We start from the raw sequence: 15,524 nt of genomic DNA on the forward strand, positions 1-15,524 counted from the left end.
AATGTATGTGTGTGTTTGAAATAAAATATCAGGCCTGAAATGGTGGCTCATGCCTGTAATCTCAGCACTTTGGGAAGCCAAGGCAGGCGGGATCATTTGAGCCCAGGAGTTCAGGACCAGCCTGGGCAACGTGGCAAAACCCCATCTCTACAAAAAATACAAAAATTAGTCAGGCATGGTGGCATGTGCCTGTTGTCCCAGCTAACTGGGGGACTGACGTGGGAGGGTTCTTAAGCTCAGGAAGTCGAGGCTGCAGTGAGCTGTGATTGCACCACTGCACTCCAGTCTGGGCAACAGAGCGACAGTCTCAAAACAACAACAATCAGGTTGCTCCCTAATACTATTGCTTATGTTGTCTCTAGAGCCCTTACTACAGTTCATATGTCCACATTTGTTTCATGTCTCTTCCACTAAGCCATTAAGTTCCAGGAAGATAAGTACAATGTCAGTTTGGAGAAATACAACGTCCCCAGAGCCTAGGCCTGACACAGAGAAGGGGCTCAAGGGGAAAAAAAAGAATGAATGATGATCACCAAAAAAACGGCTGTAATTTAAGCTTCAGAGAACTGTGCCCAAAGATAGCTCAGACTTTCCAAGGGCCACAGTTAGTTTGCTTGAGTATCCTGCTGTAATGAAGGCTTTACTGGAAAAACAAAATCGAAATTAAGAGACCGCTGAAAATTAACCAGCAGTTGACATTTCCTTTCCAATGAGTTAGAAATATATTAATATGTGGATTTAATTTCTTTTAATTTTTAAATATGGATGTCCTGTCTGGGTTTTTTTTTTTTTTTTTTTAGACCAAATTTCGCTCTTCTTGTCCAGGCTGGAGTGCAATGGTGCAATCTCGGCTCGTTGCAACCTCCGTCTCCTGGGTTCAAGCGATTCTCCTACCTCAGCCTCCCAAGTAGCTGGGATTTCAGGTGTGTGCCACCATACTTGGCTAGTTTTTTGTATTTTTAGTAGAGACAGGGTTTCACCATGTTGACCAGGATGGTCTTGATCTCCTGGCCTCGTGATCTGCCCGCCTCCAGCCCTGTCCTGTCTGTTTGAAGGGAGGACTCTGAGGATTAAAATGTGTAACTACTTAGGCACTCAGTGATACAGACAGCATTATAAAAAAAGTAGGATATGATAAATATCATTGCTAATAAGTTAAATTAGCAAACTTCCCAGTATCAGGAATAGGCATCTTCATTCCTAAAAAACTACTACCTTTGAAAATGTTCTCTACAATGTATGTATGATACTAGGTAGCTAATACTTAAGGTCACCTTTATTTAAAAATTCTACTTTTTAATAGATTCAGCATTTATGTTACTATGAAAAATAACCATGCAAGCAATTATTTTGCTTTTGTTCAAATAGGTATGCAACAAAGAAAAAATGATAGATGCTTCAAAATGTTTCCACCAGTGTTTCAAATAATGTCGCTGTATGACACTTTATGGGAGCTAGTTAATGGCATGGCAATCTTGGAGATGTTCAAACATTATCTGTGTGGGCAATGCAAAAATATTCACAGTAGTCCTCTGATGGAAACACATCAATTATTATAATAACATGGACAATATATCCTCTTATAAATAAAATACAAGTTTAAAAACCTTATTTTCTCCTTTTTTTTTTTTTTTTTTTGAGACGGAGTTTCGCTCTTGTTACCCAGGCTGGAGTGCAATGGCGCGATCTCGGCTCACCGCAACCTCCGCCTCCTGGGTTCAGGCAATTCTCCTGCCTCAGCCTCCTGAGTAGCTGGGATTACAGGCACGCGCCACCATGCCCAGCTAATTTTTTGTATTTTTAGTAGAGACGGGGTTTCACCGTGTTGACCAGGATGGTCTCGATCTCTTGACCTCGTGATCCACCCGCCTCAGCCTCCCAAAGTGCTGGGATTACAGGCTTGAGCCACCACGCCCGGCCCTTATTTTCTCTTTTTTAAAAATACTTACTTTGATGTAAAGAAAAAAATTACAGACACAGTCACAAAATAATAAATAATTTTGTGTTGCTGAAAGTACCAAAAAGATACAATGTTAAGCACTAACGGTGTCAGCCTCAAGGAGAACTATTACACAACGGTGTTCCTTAAGATGATAATCATTAGACTACAAGAAAAGTGATGACCAGAAATAAATAGAGGTTTTCCTACATCAAAATAAATGCTTACATAACATTGTTAAATCACGAAGAAAAAAATACTCTCCTTCAAGGTTATTTTTAATCAAGTCAAAATAACTTCTTACCACTTAGTTTCAGTTTTAGTTGAAATTTTAGGCAATAATTCAAATATATCTATGCTAGCTCAATATATGTTCACTTCTCTGATAATTAAAAAGTCAGCAATAACCTTCTCAACTCCAACCCCACCCTATTAACATATCTGTTTAACACATTCTATGTAAACCTTAGACTTGGGTGTGATAAACGAGGCTTGAAAGAATCACTTCCTATTCTGATAACTGAGTATTCACTTGCATAAATCAATAATGTTAAGTTGGGACATGTGATAAACTTACTTCCAGCCCCGTGAAAGCTGCCACTAGTCTCACCTTTCTCGTTTGTAGGCTTACCAACATTTATTTACAAGCCTGTCCAACCCACAACCCACAGGCCACATGCAGCCCAGGGAAGCTTTGAATGCAGACCAATATAAATTTATAAACTTTCTTAAAACATTATGAGATTTTTTTGCAATTTTTCTTTTTCTTCCTCTTTTTTTTAAGCTAATCAGTTATCATTAGTGTTAGTGTACTTTATGTGTGGCCCAAGACAATTCTTATTCTTCCAGTGTGGCCCAGGGAAGCCAAAAGATTAGACATCCCTGATTTGCACTGTCTCCAGAGGAAAAATTCCTGACCTCACCTAAGTAAAACTGAAGAATATATCAATACAATGGTCTTATTACCTTGCAATTAGCCTGCTAAATTGTCTTTCCATATTCTCTAGCCCTTCCTAATCAAACTGGAAAACCACCAATAAAATTAGTGTTGAGAAATCAGATTCAATTCTACTAGAATAACCTCTCATCTTCTCACAAATTTACTAGAAGTAATGAGTGTGGACTGAAGATGTGTGGCACACAGGCTTGGCCCCAAGTTACAAGCACACGGACTTCATCTAGCTTTGAATGCATACTGCCTTTCAGAGACTAAAACAGAGCTATGTGAATTATAAGAGATAGCCTATCAGATCCCTAGGCCCCAAATGTACCAAGGGTCAGTTTTCTAAAGGCAATGTCTATTTTTAAACTAATATAAGTTGGGTTCTAAATTTGACCTGCATGTAAATGACCAACTGGGGAGGAATGTCTGGCTGGACTCTTAAGCACTTTAAGTTGCTTGAGGAATGGTCCAAACAAAGTTCATATTATACACAACAGACAAAGCTTCTCTTAGCAGCAGGCGTCTTCCACAGAGGCGAGAGCAGCAGCCGTGAACAAGGAGCCATCCTGCAACTGAGGAGCCTGGAACTCACTTCTTCACATAACGATAAAAGCAGGCCATTCTCCACTAAGATGGTTTGGGAAAACCAACTTCCGATTGCTTAGTATAAAAGAATGAGCATATTTTATAAAAAACAGAGCATATTTTCAATGGCGTGCAGAGTACATGAATACCATCCAGAGGAAGATGCCAACAAAAACCTACAGTATTTTCAAGCCTCCTCACAGTACTCTTCTCTTCACAAAGTACAAGTTCACAGGCCACACTGACCAAAAGAGTCTCAATGGCAATGAAGAAAGAACTTTCTTTTGAATTTTGTGCTCAGAAACAGGTTTTACTTTATTTAAAGAAAAACCATGAATTTCCTATTATAACATTTTTTAGAGATAATTATGGCACCAACTGATAATTTTGGAAATTTTCATCATTCTTAATTTTGAGGAAGCCTCAAGGTACTGGGAACTTTTACAGCTTTTTAAAAATTATTTTCAAGGGTACTAGAACAGTGATGTAAGGTTGGCACTAGCATACTGTACTACTTGAGAAATTATGGCCTATCAATTTTAATAACCACATTTGAAAAATCACTTCCAGGACAGAGTGATTTATAAAACAAATACACCTCTGAAAACACATCTATAAATATAGAACTATATAAATTATATATCTAGTTTTTAAACCAAAATAATAGTAATTCAGTAAACTCCATTTAAAAAACTATTAATAATCAGGAATAAAAATGAAAATAGCAGATATGCCCATATGTACATGTCACTAACAAGGTCGGCCTTCTCTCATTAGCCAGCAATTCTGGCCCCCTCTACCAGGCCTAAAGATAAACCAACACAGTGAGTCAGAGAGCATGGAGCAAAGCTAGATATCTCCTTTTCTAAATGTCTGAAAAATCAGACTTTAACATTCAAAAAGTATTCACCATGAGAAGTCAAAGTACAGCATCTGCATCAAAGGCCTTGATTTTGCCATGGCACTTACATACTGAGGATAGGGTATATGTGTAGGTATCTATCTGTCTCCCTCACTTCCCTAGAAAATCCTAAAGGTAAAGACTACTCCTTGCTCTCTTTTGCAGCTCTAGAACCCAGCACATAGCAGATACTCAAGTGTTAAATGAACAACTTGAGCAAATGAATACAGATCTCCAATACTGAGTCTTCCAATGACAGATAATTATAGTTCTCAATTATGTGCTGGTATCCGCATGAGATCCAGTTCATTCAATATAACAAAACGTGGTGGAAAACTGCTGTTACCCACCTCATTCTCATGTCCTCACTTCCTCATGTCCCCAAGGGCCGAGTAGAGTGAAAGTGGACACTGGAGAGTTCTACCCATGCACATCATTTATTACCTATTTACTGAGCACCTACCATGCCCTACACACCATGCATGAATGCCAGGAACAGAACAGCTCTAACAAACACAGCGTAACAACTGCCCTCCAAGAATTTATCACTGAGAAAAGCAGAAAAGTTATTGCAAAGCAATGTGAAAAAATGATGGATATACAGAATGTGTGCTTCCTATGAGAAGTCAGGCACTGTTTGGAGTATTTACAGGAACGATCTCATTTTCTCCATATTACCACTGCTGAACTTCCTCTCTGTGATACAGCAGGCAGAGACCAGGGAACATTCAGTAGGAACACCTAAGCCACTGAACCAGTCAGAAGGTGACAGGGCGGGGAGGGAAAATAGCATGTCCGTGAAAAGAAGGCTAAGCAGAAGAAGTGAAACCTGAAGGATCAACAGAAGTTTCCAGGTTGAAGGGGGGTAAGCAGAACTTTTCATGCAGAGAGCTTACCAGACAGAAAAATCCAGAGGCTTCAATAAAAACCACTGTGCCACCAGAAGATCATGGTAGAATTTGGTACTGGATCAGAGTGTAGCTACCCAAAGCAGTCCTTAACATGCGAGGGAGAGAGTGTTCAAGAGTTCTGTCTAAAGGGCCTCTGTGAGAAAGACCAGATAATTTCACATAGATATTTCTAAAAACATGTGCCTTTGGGAGAGGCATGAAAAAATTTCTTACTTGGTAGCATGTAGTATCAATCCTATTCTATTTTTAAATTCCAATTAATATTTATAGATTTAAAAGATTACTTATTGGATAGTAACAAACATGCATTAAGAATTTTACAAAAGCATAAAATTGACCTGGGAAATAATTTGTCCAAAGCTGAAATATTTCTTTAAAATACTCTTAAATAACACACTTTCCTCTAAATTCTGGCAAGATGTTTAGGCAGATTCATGACTTAAGAAATAAAAGTTGTATTTGATGGCAGAAAGTCAACTTTTTCAAACTCAATTTCCACTCCCCTCTGCTTCTTTAGCAATAGAAGTATGATTTTATTTGGGATGGCAAAGTGCCCGTTTAAACACCACACTTGAGCCTCCCTTGAAGGCAGCAGTGGCCAAGGAGTTTCAAGTAGAAGTCAATGGGTGGAGATTCCAGAAAGCCTCACTTGCCTGTTTTCCTTTCCCCTCCTCTTGCAGACAACTAGGCTGGAGCTCCTGTGGATTTGAGGACAAAGGCCTTACACTAAAAAGGCTGAAAGCCAGGAGCCTGCAACCCTTCCTGATGACTTGATAGAACCACCACCCCAAGTGGTTGCCCAACAGAAAATTAAACCCTGTATAATCAGTCAGATACCCGTTCCTACTAGTCAAACAGAAATTTCATTGCAGATGCTGGAGAATATTTAAAGTACACACGGTAAGATTTGGCAAAAAGCAGTTGCAAATACATTTAGGGTATTAAAAATATTTCATGATTCACTATCTTTTTCTGTCTAAATCGTACATCCGTATGATTATGAAACATCTTTTTAAATCAAAATAAATGTTTTCCAATGTTTTCTTTGGGCAGGAAAGACATCTAGTTCTTGAAACATCTGATCTACTCTGGGTGCTGAATTAGGGAGTGTGAGTAGGACCAGCAGAAAGATCTCTGGAGAGCTGGTGTATGGGCAATGTCAGGGGGAAATGGAAGTTAAACATCAACAACAAATGCAAGCAATTTACAAATGCTTCCTTGTGTTTTACAAGCCGGGTGAACTGTTACATGACAGTCAATTTTGGGGTCTATGCTCTAAACCAGTGGTCCTTAATCTTGTTGGCACCAGAGACTAGTTTTGTGGATGACAATTTTTCCACAGACTGGAGCAGCAGGGAATGGTTTCAGGATGATTCAAGTGCATTACATTTATCATGCACTTTATTTTTATTATTATTACATTATAATACATAATGAAATAATTATACAATTCACCATAATGTAGAGTCAGTGGGAACCCTAAGCAGGTTTTCCTACAACTAGATGGTCCCATCTGGGTGACAGGAGACAGTGACAGATCATCAGGCATTATTTTCATAAGGGGCACACAATCTAGATCCCTCACATGCACAGTTCACAATAGGGTTCATGCTCCTATGAGAATCGAATGTCACCACTGATCTGACAAGAGGTGAAGCTCAGGTGGTAATGCGCATTGGGGAGCAGCTGTAAATACAGATGAAGCTTCACTTGCCTGCTCATCACTCACCTTCTGCTGTACAGCCTGGTTCCTAACAGGCCACAGACTGGTACCAGTCCATGGTCCAGGGGTTGGAGACCCCTGCTGTAAATGAATATCTGGGTTGCCACTGTGCATCATCACAGGATTTTGTGAACTTAACTATAATAGTATTCTTCTTCTATTGATACCCTCTCATTTTATTTTTAAAAGGTAAAGTTGCTTTATAGCAACTCACCTGATAAGCGAGACACATTATTTCATTTGGTTTTTGTGGAAATATTATTGTACCTCATTCTCTACTCCCACCCTCCAAAATAGCTAAAGGATTATGGGCAATGAATTATGCTAATCTAAACACAGTACTTTCACAGGGCTGGGATGGAGTACGGAGAGGAGAACTCCTGTCTTTGTGCAGAATCAGAAGTCTACTGACTGCAGAAGAGTCAGGGTCATATTCTCTACTATAACTTAATTCTAAGTATAGGTTTTGTTTAAAGTTAAAAACAAAATCCAGTGGGAGACATTAAGCAAAGTAATTCCATTTCCATTTTTAGCTCTGTTCACTTTAAAAAAAAATTATTCCTCTATATTTCAAATATTGGTTGCCAAACTAACAATCAGCCTACTGTCAAGTATCTGCTACCTGACAACTGTTGAATTCCTACTGTATGGTAAGTTGTTACACAAACATCAATTTTCTTTATAGGCAAACTGGGATAGCAAAATGAGCATAATGTGCAGATTCAAACCTAGATTTCAAACCTGAGTCTAATAATCACCAATTGCAGGTAAAACCTTACAGATTAATTTCTCTCTCTCTCTCTGGCACCAATTCCTAAAAATCATAAAACGAAAATAATGCTTGGCCCTTCTGATGCACTATGAAATCACTCCCCTTCTAACATTGTTAGAAAAATTAGCGCTAATATATATAAAGAACCTAGCAAAATGTTTGACACATAATGGGCATTTTGTAATTATTACTATGATGCTAATTACTAAAAGGGTTTTAAATAAGTAACTAGATTACTTGAGTATCAAAGATGAAAGACGAGAAGTTAAAAAAGTTAAAAAGTGAGAAAGTTAAAAAAAAAAAGGCTGTTCAGCTAAAAGCATCAAACAAAATAACAAATAAAAGGAGAGGCAGAGTAACTTCTACGCAGCAGTGTCCTCTCAACTGCTGCTTAGAACACCTGTAGTGTTGGGAACTCACTATCTCAAAGGGAACTCCATCATTCGTTCTAGGCCCCATTAAGACATACTGAGGACAGTGTCTATTTTACGTGTCAGTTTTTGCACCAGGCTTGAAGAATACAAATAATGAGGACACAATCCCCTGCTTCTGAGGAATCCACAGTTCCCTCATATGAACAGACAAACACGGCATAGACATAAGCAACAAGAGGCAAACACAGGGTGGTATGGAGTGTACAGGTGGAGCATGCAGCCTAACCTAGTGGTGTCAGAGGGAAGGAGTAGAATCTTACAGGTAGGTGACAGGGCATAGTGTATCAGAAGGGCCTAGTTCCAAGCAGGAAGTGACAGATGATATGGTTGAGCAAGGTTTCCATCACAGGGCTTGAAGGCCACATGGAGAATCCTGAACCTTCTCCAATGAGCTGTGAAGAGCCTTAGAAATGTTTTAAGCAGGAGAGTGACACGGTTAGGCACATTTTTTGTACAGGAACTCTGGTGACAATGTGGACAATGAAATGGGTACGAAGGTGGGATGTGATGGTAAATCAGTAATCCAGTAAGCAAGAATAAGGCTATAGAAACATTAACTCACATTTTAAACTTGCCCAAACTGTTAAAATTACAATAAAGTTGGGCCTCCCTTGATTTCTGTAGAAGTTTTATACAAATGTAATTTCCCAACAATTCTCAATGGCTCCAGAAGAACAGAATCAAGTGGTCTGGTTTTAAAGTCTCACAATGCATGATAAAATGTAAGCAACATTGTACATGAAAGATGAATTAGCAGACATTTTCACAAAGAGCAATGTGTAACTTAACCCTAAAACACCACAGAGCACGTTTCCCACTACCAGTTTCATGCCCAAATGCCTTTAATTATAATCAGCTGTTAATAGAAAAACTATACCCCAAACATCTATAATTTGTCTCTACAGTATGGGTAAACTACCATCTAAAACAAATATTTAGATTTAGGTAAAGAATAAAACTCTAATAGCCCTCGAATTCTGACCACCTTTAAGACTTTCCCCCCACAAAGACTTGAATGTCCTTGGCCTGCAAATATGAAGTCACTTATCAAAAAGAGAGTAAAACAAATCTCCAGATATCATAAAGGATCATATCTGTGCTTAACTGTCGGTTGAAATTGTTCATAAAAAGGAAGAATACCACACAAGTTGTCTGGCTGACTATGAGTTGGCTGCTGTCTGTGCATTCACACACACAAAAAAAATGTGTATAAACATGAACATCCAGGCACAATATCCATCTGGACAGGATGTTAACACCATTCCTCAATTCCTTACGGGTCCTATTTTCTTCTAGAAGTATAAAATCTACCAACTGGGTAAAAGTACTTCAATTTGGGTGAGAGGGAGAGAAGATGGAGAGGAGTCAATTCTTTGAACCCAGACAAGGACTCACCTCCCTAAGATCATTCAGAAAGCTTAAGAGGTTAAATGCATCAGAGTCCCAATTCATCCCCATGAAAAAAGTAGCAAATTCTTCTCTCCTTGAACCTAATCCTGCCTAAGTCTTTCTTGGATTTGGTCCCCTGGCACAGGTTTAATGAGGCGCATTTCCACACACTTTTACTGAGAGAGATGTACTCAGGGAAAGAGTGGCAACAAAAAGTGGCTCCTTACACCACACTGACTTGGGGAAAACTGGCAGAAGAAATGTGCTAGTGGCACAATGAATTATTGAACTGAGACTGTTCCCATTCTTTCCTTGGTTGAGACTGGATAATGACTAAACCCAGCACTTGATTTTGAAGCTTCTATACCTCTGGTCAAAATACCCTTCACTACTTCATTTGGTCTTCACTATCTCTTCCCTCTCAGACTTTCACCCCATTTAACTAGGAAATCTTATAGCTGAAAGCTGAAGAGCAAAGGCTCTATCTACAGCCAGACCCTGTAGATTCTAATCTTCAGCACTTACCTACTCTCTGTTCCTGTTTCTTCTCCTGCTGATCAGGACCAGCTTCACAGGGTTCTCCTGAGGATGACATGGCATCACCCACATGAGCTGCTCAGCACAAGGCCTGTCACAGAGCTCCATAAAGGGTCCCAATGGTCTTATTAGTCTTAAGTAACAAAAGCATGCAAACACTAAGGAGGGCAGTGTTCAAGCCCTGTGACACTTGCCATTTTGTGGCAAATAAATACTAAAAGCATAAAAATACCAATCAGTTACCATCACAATATTACCTATAAAGGGATGTCATAGGATTATCCAACTATCTTCCATCTTTATATTTTATTATTGTTTTATATTATTAAAATGCCACGTGAGCTATTCTTACTTACCTTTAACTTCACCTTCCTAATTTTCTACTCCTATATCCTGCTGTGACTCTATTAACATGGCCTGCTGAGGTAGATTGCAAGAGATTTACGATCACCTACAGTTAATTTCCCCCTCACTAATTTTTAATGATTTTCTACTGATAAATAATGACTTAAAATAAATTTGCTAATTTTTAGACCATGTAGTTGTTTTCACTAGGAATCCACTGAACTATATTTGTTTTTCACCAGCTGTCTGGATAATTATATTCAGTCCATGTTTTTAAAAAGTCAGTAGAGAATGAATATGTTAAACATTAGCCTCTCCCTTTTTTTTTTGTATTTCTTTATGTTCTTTTTTTTTTTTAAGCAAAGGTCTAGACTGGAGTGCAACTGGTGTGCAATGACATTTCTCAGCTCACTGTAACCTCCGCCTCCCAAGCAGACGCCATCCTCCCCACCTCAGCCTCCCAAGTAGCTGGGATCACAGACATGCACTACCATGCCCAGCTAATTTTTATATTTTTTTGGTAGAGATGGAGTTTTACCATGCTGCCCAGGCTGGTCTCAAACTCGTGAGCTCAAGCCATCCACCCACCTCAGGTTTCCAAAGTGCTAGAGTTACAGACTTACCACTAGCGTAGGAGCTACCACTCCTAGCCTGGACTTCCCTATGTTCTCTAATTCGCCTTAACTTACGCAAGGGATTCAGAATGAAAACGTTATCAACTCACATCTCAGAAGCAACTCAATAATTGGATATAAAACCCTTAAAATTAGACAATTTTTAACGTAACAAAAGATGAGAACCACAAGGTAAACAGAACAGTGAATGGTATAAGTGTCCTGAGTGCATCTCTACAAGACCCCGTCTCTACAAAAAAATACAAAAAAATTTGGCACCTAAAATCAAATAGCACTACACATAAATTTATATATGGTGTTAAAATGCTTAAATGTTAATTTTTTTGGTAGAGAAGAAAAGCAAGAAAAGAGCCCACTGTGATCCTAGCACAGAATTTCCACAAATCTGAAAGGTTTCTACTTTGTTCTTGTATTTTACACAATGTATATTAATTCAGCCAAGATAATATGACCTTTTGTACTTTTGCCTTTTTTTTTTTTTTTTTTTTTTTGAGACAAAGTCTTGCTCTTTTGCCCAGGCTGGAGTGCAGTGACACGATCTCGGCTCACTACAACCTCCGACTCCCAGATTCAAGAGATTCTCCTGCCTCAGCCCCCAGAGTAGCTGGGATTACAGGCACCCGCCACCATGTCCAGTTAATTTTTGCATTTTTAGAAGAGACAGGGTCTCACCATTTGGCCAGACTAGTTTCAAACTCCCGACCTAGGTGATCTGTCCGACTAGGCCTCCCAAAGTGCTGGGATTACAGGCGTGAGCCACCACGCACAGCTGACTTTTTTTTTTTTTTAAGTCTAAGAGAAACAACTGTCCACAGAATGCGTATTATTTTAAGATATGTGCAATTTGTGAAAAGCACCAGTCTGGCGAGGTGCGGTGTCTCACACCTGTAATCCCAACACTGGGAGGCCAAGGTGGGCCGATCACCTGAAGTGGCTCAATAGTTTGAGACCAGCCTGGCCAACATGGCAAAAACCCATCTCTAACAAAAAAATTAGCTGCCAAGATGGCAAACACCTGTAATCCCAGCTGCTCAGGAGGCTGAGGCAGGAGAATCGCTTGAACCTGGGAGGTAGAGGCTGCAGTGAGCCAAGATCACACAACTGCACTCCAACCTGAGAGACAGAGCAAGACTCCATTCCAAAAACCAAAAAAGAAAAAGAAAAACACTACTCTTAAATTTGTATGTAAAAACAGAGGAGAAGTGCATGCAATGGTTCATGCTTGTAATCCCAGCATTTTGGGAGGCTGAGGCTGGAGGATCCCTTGAGCCCAGAAGTTCAAGATCAGCCTGGACAACACAGTAAGGGCTTGTCTCTACTAAAAATAAAAAATTAAAAAAAAAAAATTAGTTCAGCCTGGTAACATGTGCCTGTAGTCCCAGCTACTAGGGAGGCTGAGACAAGAGAATACCTTTATTCTGGGAGGTCAAGGCTGCAGTAAGTCATGATCATACCACTGCACCCCAGCCTGGGTGACAGAGGGAGACCCTGTCTTGAAACAAAACAAAACAGGGGTTTAGGCAGGTGTGTTGGCTCACGTCTGTAATCTCCTAACTTTGGGAGGCCTAGGCAGGAGAGCTGCATGAGCTCAAGAGTTCAAGACGGGCCAGGGCAATATAGTGAGACCCTGTTTCTACTTAAAAATAAAAAAAATTGGCCCCGCATGGTAGCACATGCCTGCAGTCCCAGCTACTCAGGAGGCTAAGTCCCAGCTACCCAGAAGATCAGGGCTCCAGTTACTCATAATCGTGCCACTAAACTCCAGCCTGGGTGACAGAGCAAGACCCTGTCTCTAGGAAATGAATACATATACATACATACATACATACATACATACATACATACATACAAAGAAAAAGAGGGGTGCTCGTCCTGGGTTAGATGAAGGAAGGACACTTCATCTCATTTCTCCACTGAATGTAGTTATAATACCTAGACCGATTACAAACAGCTATTTGAGGGATCTGAAAAGTAAACAATAGCAGGCTGATTAGGGAGTAAGAATGAATCTCAAGGAAATGAGCTTCCCATTTTTTTCCTATGAAATCACCAGCCTGGACTCAAGGCAGCTGGACATGGCATACCAAGATGTGGAAAGAGGGAACAAAGTGAGTTTTAGCCAAAGGAATAGAAAAGGGGATTCCTAAACCTGGAGAGAATGGGGGAAACACTCCATTTTTCTTTCTTTTTTTCATTCTCTTGCTTCCCAATCCAAGGCAATTCCAAGGTGGTGGTGGGCAGTGGTGACAACAGTCACGTAAACTCTGAGGGAATGGAAGCTTCCTATCTGATCAGAGGAGCTGTGATCCCAAGATGTAGGGGCAAACATCTGCTGCTTTTTTTCTGTCTTCCTGCTTCTTGGCCCGGAATGCAAGCAGTCACAGGAAGTACACTGCCCCATTCTAATGTCACATCTCTGTGACTGGAAGAATAAAAAGGGGAACCCAAGGGAAGGAGGAAGTCACGGAGGAATCGATTCACACAAATACAACCAATTGATTCTTGGTAAAGGTGCAATGGCAATTTAATGAAGAAAGATTGTCTTTTCAATGGAGGTGCTGGAATAATTAGACATCCATATCCAAAAAAGGAAACCTGACCTAAAACAGATCATATACAAATATTAATTCAAGACAAATGATATACAGCTAAATAGAAACTATAAAACTTTTATGAGAAAACACAAAATCTTTATAATCTTCAGATAGTCAGAGTTCTTGGAAATCACCTCCGCTGTACTCTAAAAAAAAAATGATTAACTGTACTTCTTCAAAATTAAAAATTCTTGTTCAGAGAAAGACACTATTAAGCAAACAAAAAAATAAGGTCTAGACTTGGAAAGTATTTGCACATGACATATGCAACAAAATACTTTGTATCCAGAATACATAAAAACAAAATAAAACTGAAAACTTAACGAATAAATAATTCAATTATTAAAAACTGGAACAGATGTTTCATCAAAAAAAGATACACAAATGGCAAGTGTGTGAAAAAATGTTCAAGCTCATTGGCCACTAGGGAAATGCAGATTAATACCATAATGAGATACCACTATACATCCATCCAAATGGGTAAAATAAAAAATACTAATACCTTGATAATGGCAAGAGCTGTCAAGGATGCCATGCACCTGAAACTTTATACATTGCTGGTGTAAATGCAAAATGATACAAATACTCTGGAAAATAATTTCAAAGTTCCTCAGAAAGTTAAACATACACCTACCTACCATGTAATCCAGCAATCCCACTCCTGGGAATTTACCCAAGAGAAAGAAAGCCTATGTTCATATAAAGACTAAAACACAAATGTTCACAGTAGCTTTTTTTTTTTTTTTTTTTAATTAAAAAAACTAGAACAAACCAAATGTCCTTCAATGGGACACTGGATAAATTGCAGTAGCTTCACACAGACGGATTCTACTCAGCTATTAAAAGGAACCAAGTATCTATACTATCCACAACAACTTGTATGAACCTCAAGGCATTATATTCAGTGAAATAAGTCAGCTTCAGAAGATTATCTAGGTCCTAGTACTTTGGGAGGCCAAGGTGGGTGGGCCACTTGAGCCCAGCAGTTTGAGACCAACCTGGGCAATATGACAAGACCCTGTCTGTTAAAATAATTAAGTTAATTAATTAAATAATTAAAGATGGTCTACTCTATGCTTCCACATAAGTGACATCATCCCAGAGATAAAAACTATCTCTCTCTGGGATATGGCCTGGGCAACATAGTGAGACCTGTCTTTTTTTTTTTTCTAAAGAGAGAAAACTATAGAGATGGGGAAGAGATCAGTGTTAGGTAGGAGGTAGAGAAACAAAGGAACTTTTTGTTGTTGTTTTAAACACAGTCTTGAAGTCGCTCAGGCTGCAGTGCAGTAAGAAGCATGATTTCGGCTCACTATAACCTCACCTCCAAGTTTAAGTAACTCTCTTGCTCTTGCCTCAGCCTCCCAAGCAGCTGAGATTATAGGCAATTTTACCTCATGTTAATTTATTTTAAAACCAACAAACTGACAGATTTGTTATTCAGAGGCACAAAAAAAGTTTAAAAAAAACATAAAAATATCTCAAATTTACAAAATATTTTATGACTAACTTACATAAATATGATACTGAAAATTGCGACAGAAACGATTTTTAAAGGTGACGGAACAATGTAGTATTGTTATTTAAGCCAGTGTACTTACAAAGTATTTTTAAAGCTACCACAAAATCATTTCTTTCCAAAGTTAACTCCTCAGCCACAAAAATATGACTGTTTAACAGCAAGAATGCTAATGTTGAACAGACCCCAACAGTTCCTGCCATTTGGCTTCTGGATTTTGAGATGGTGATGTTACAAAGCAGGTGAAACATCCGGGAAACAGATGCATGAACTCAAGAGTCATCCAAAACTTTTCCA

At 39.1% G+C, this 15,524-nt stretch overlaps 1 protein-coding gene across 13 annotated transcripts in view; it reads right to left on the reverse strand.

Moving 5' to 3' along the window:
• SIPA1L1 (signal induced proliferation associated 1 like 1) overlaps positions 1–15,524 on the reverse strand; it is a 398,250-nt gene that overhangs the window by 251,059 nt on the left and 131,667 nt on the right. For 6 of the 13 annotated variants that reach the window (XM_032245716.1, XM_032245711.1, XM_032245710.1 and 3 more), the window contains one exon: positions 5,265–5,412. The exons of the other annotated variants lie outside the window; for them this stretch is intronic. The gene's annotated coding sequence lies outside the window, so the exon portion shown is untranslated. The remainder of the gene's footprint in view (positions 1–5,264; positions 5,413–15,524) is intronic. 13 annotated transcript variants of the gene reach the window in all.

Source organism: Sapajus apella, unplaced genomic scaffold, assembly GCF_009761245.1.
Source record: "Sapajus apella isolate SASKATOON/1434 unplaced genomic scaffold, GSC_monkey_1.0 scaffold59, whole genome shotgun sequence".
In the NCBI taxonomy this organism is placed as follows: Eukaryota; Metazoa; Chordata; class Mammalia; order Primates; family Cebidae; genus Sapajus; species Sapajus apella.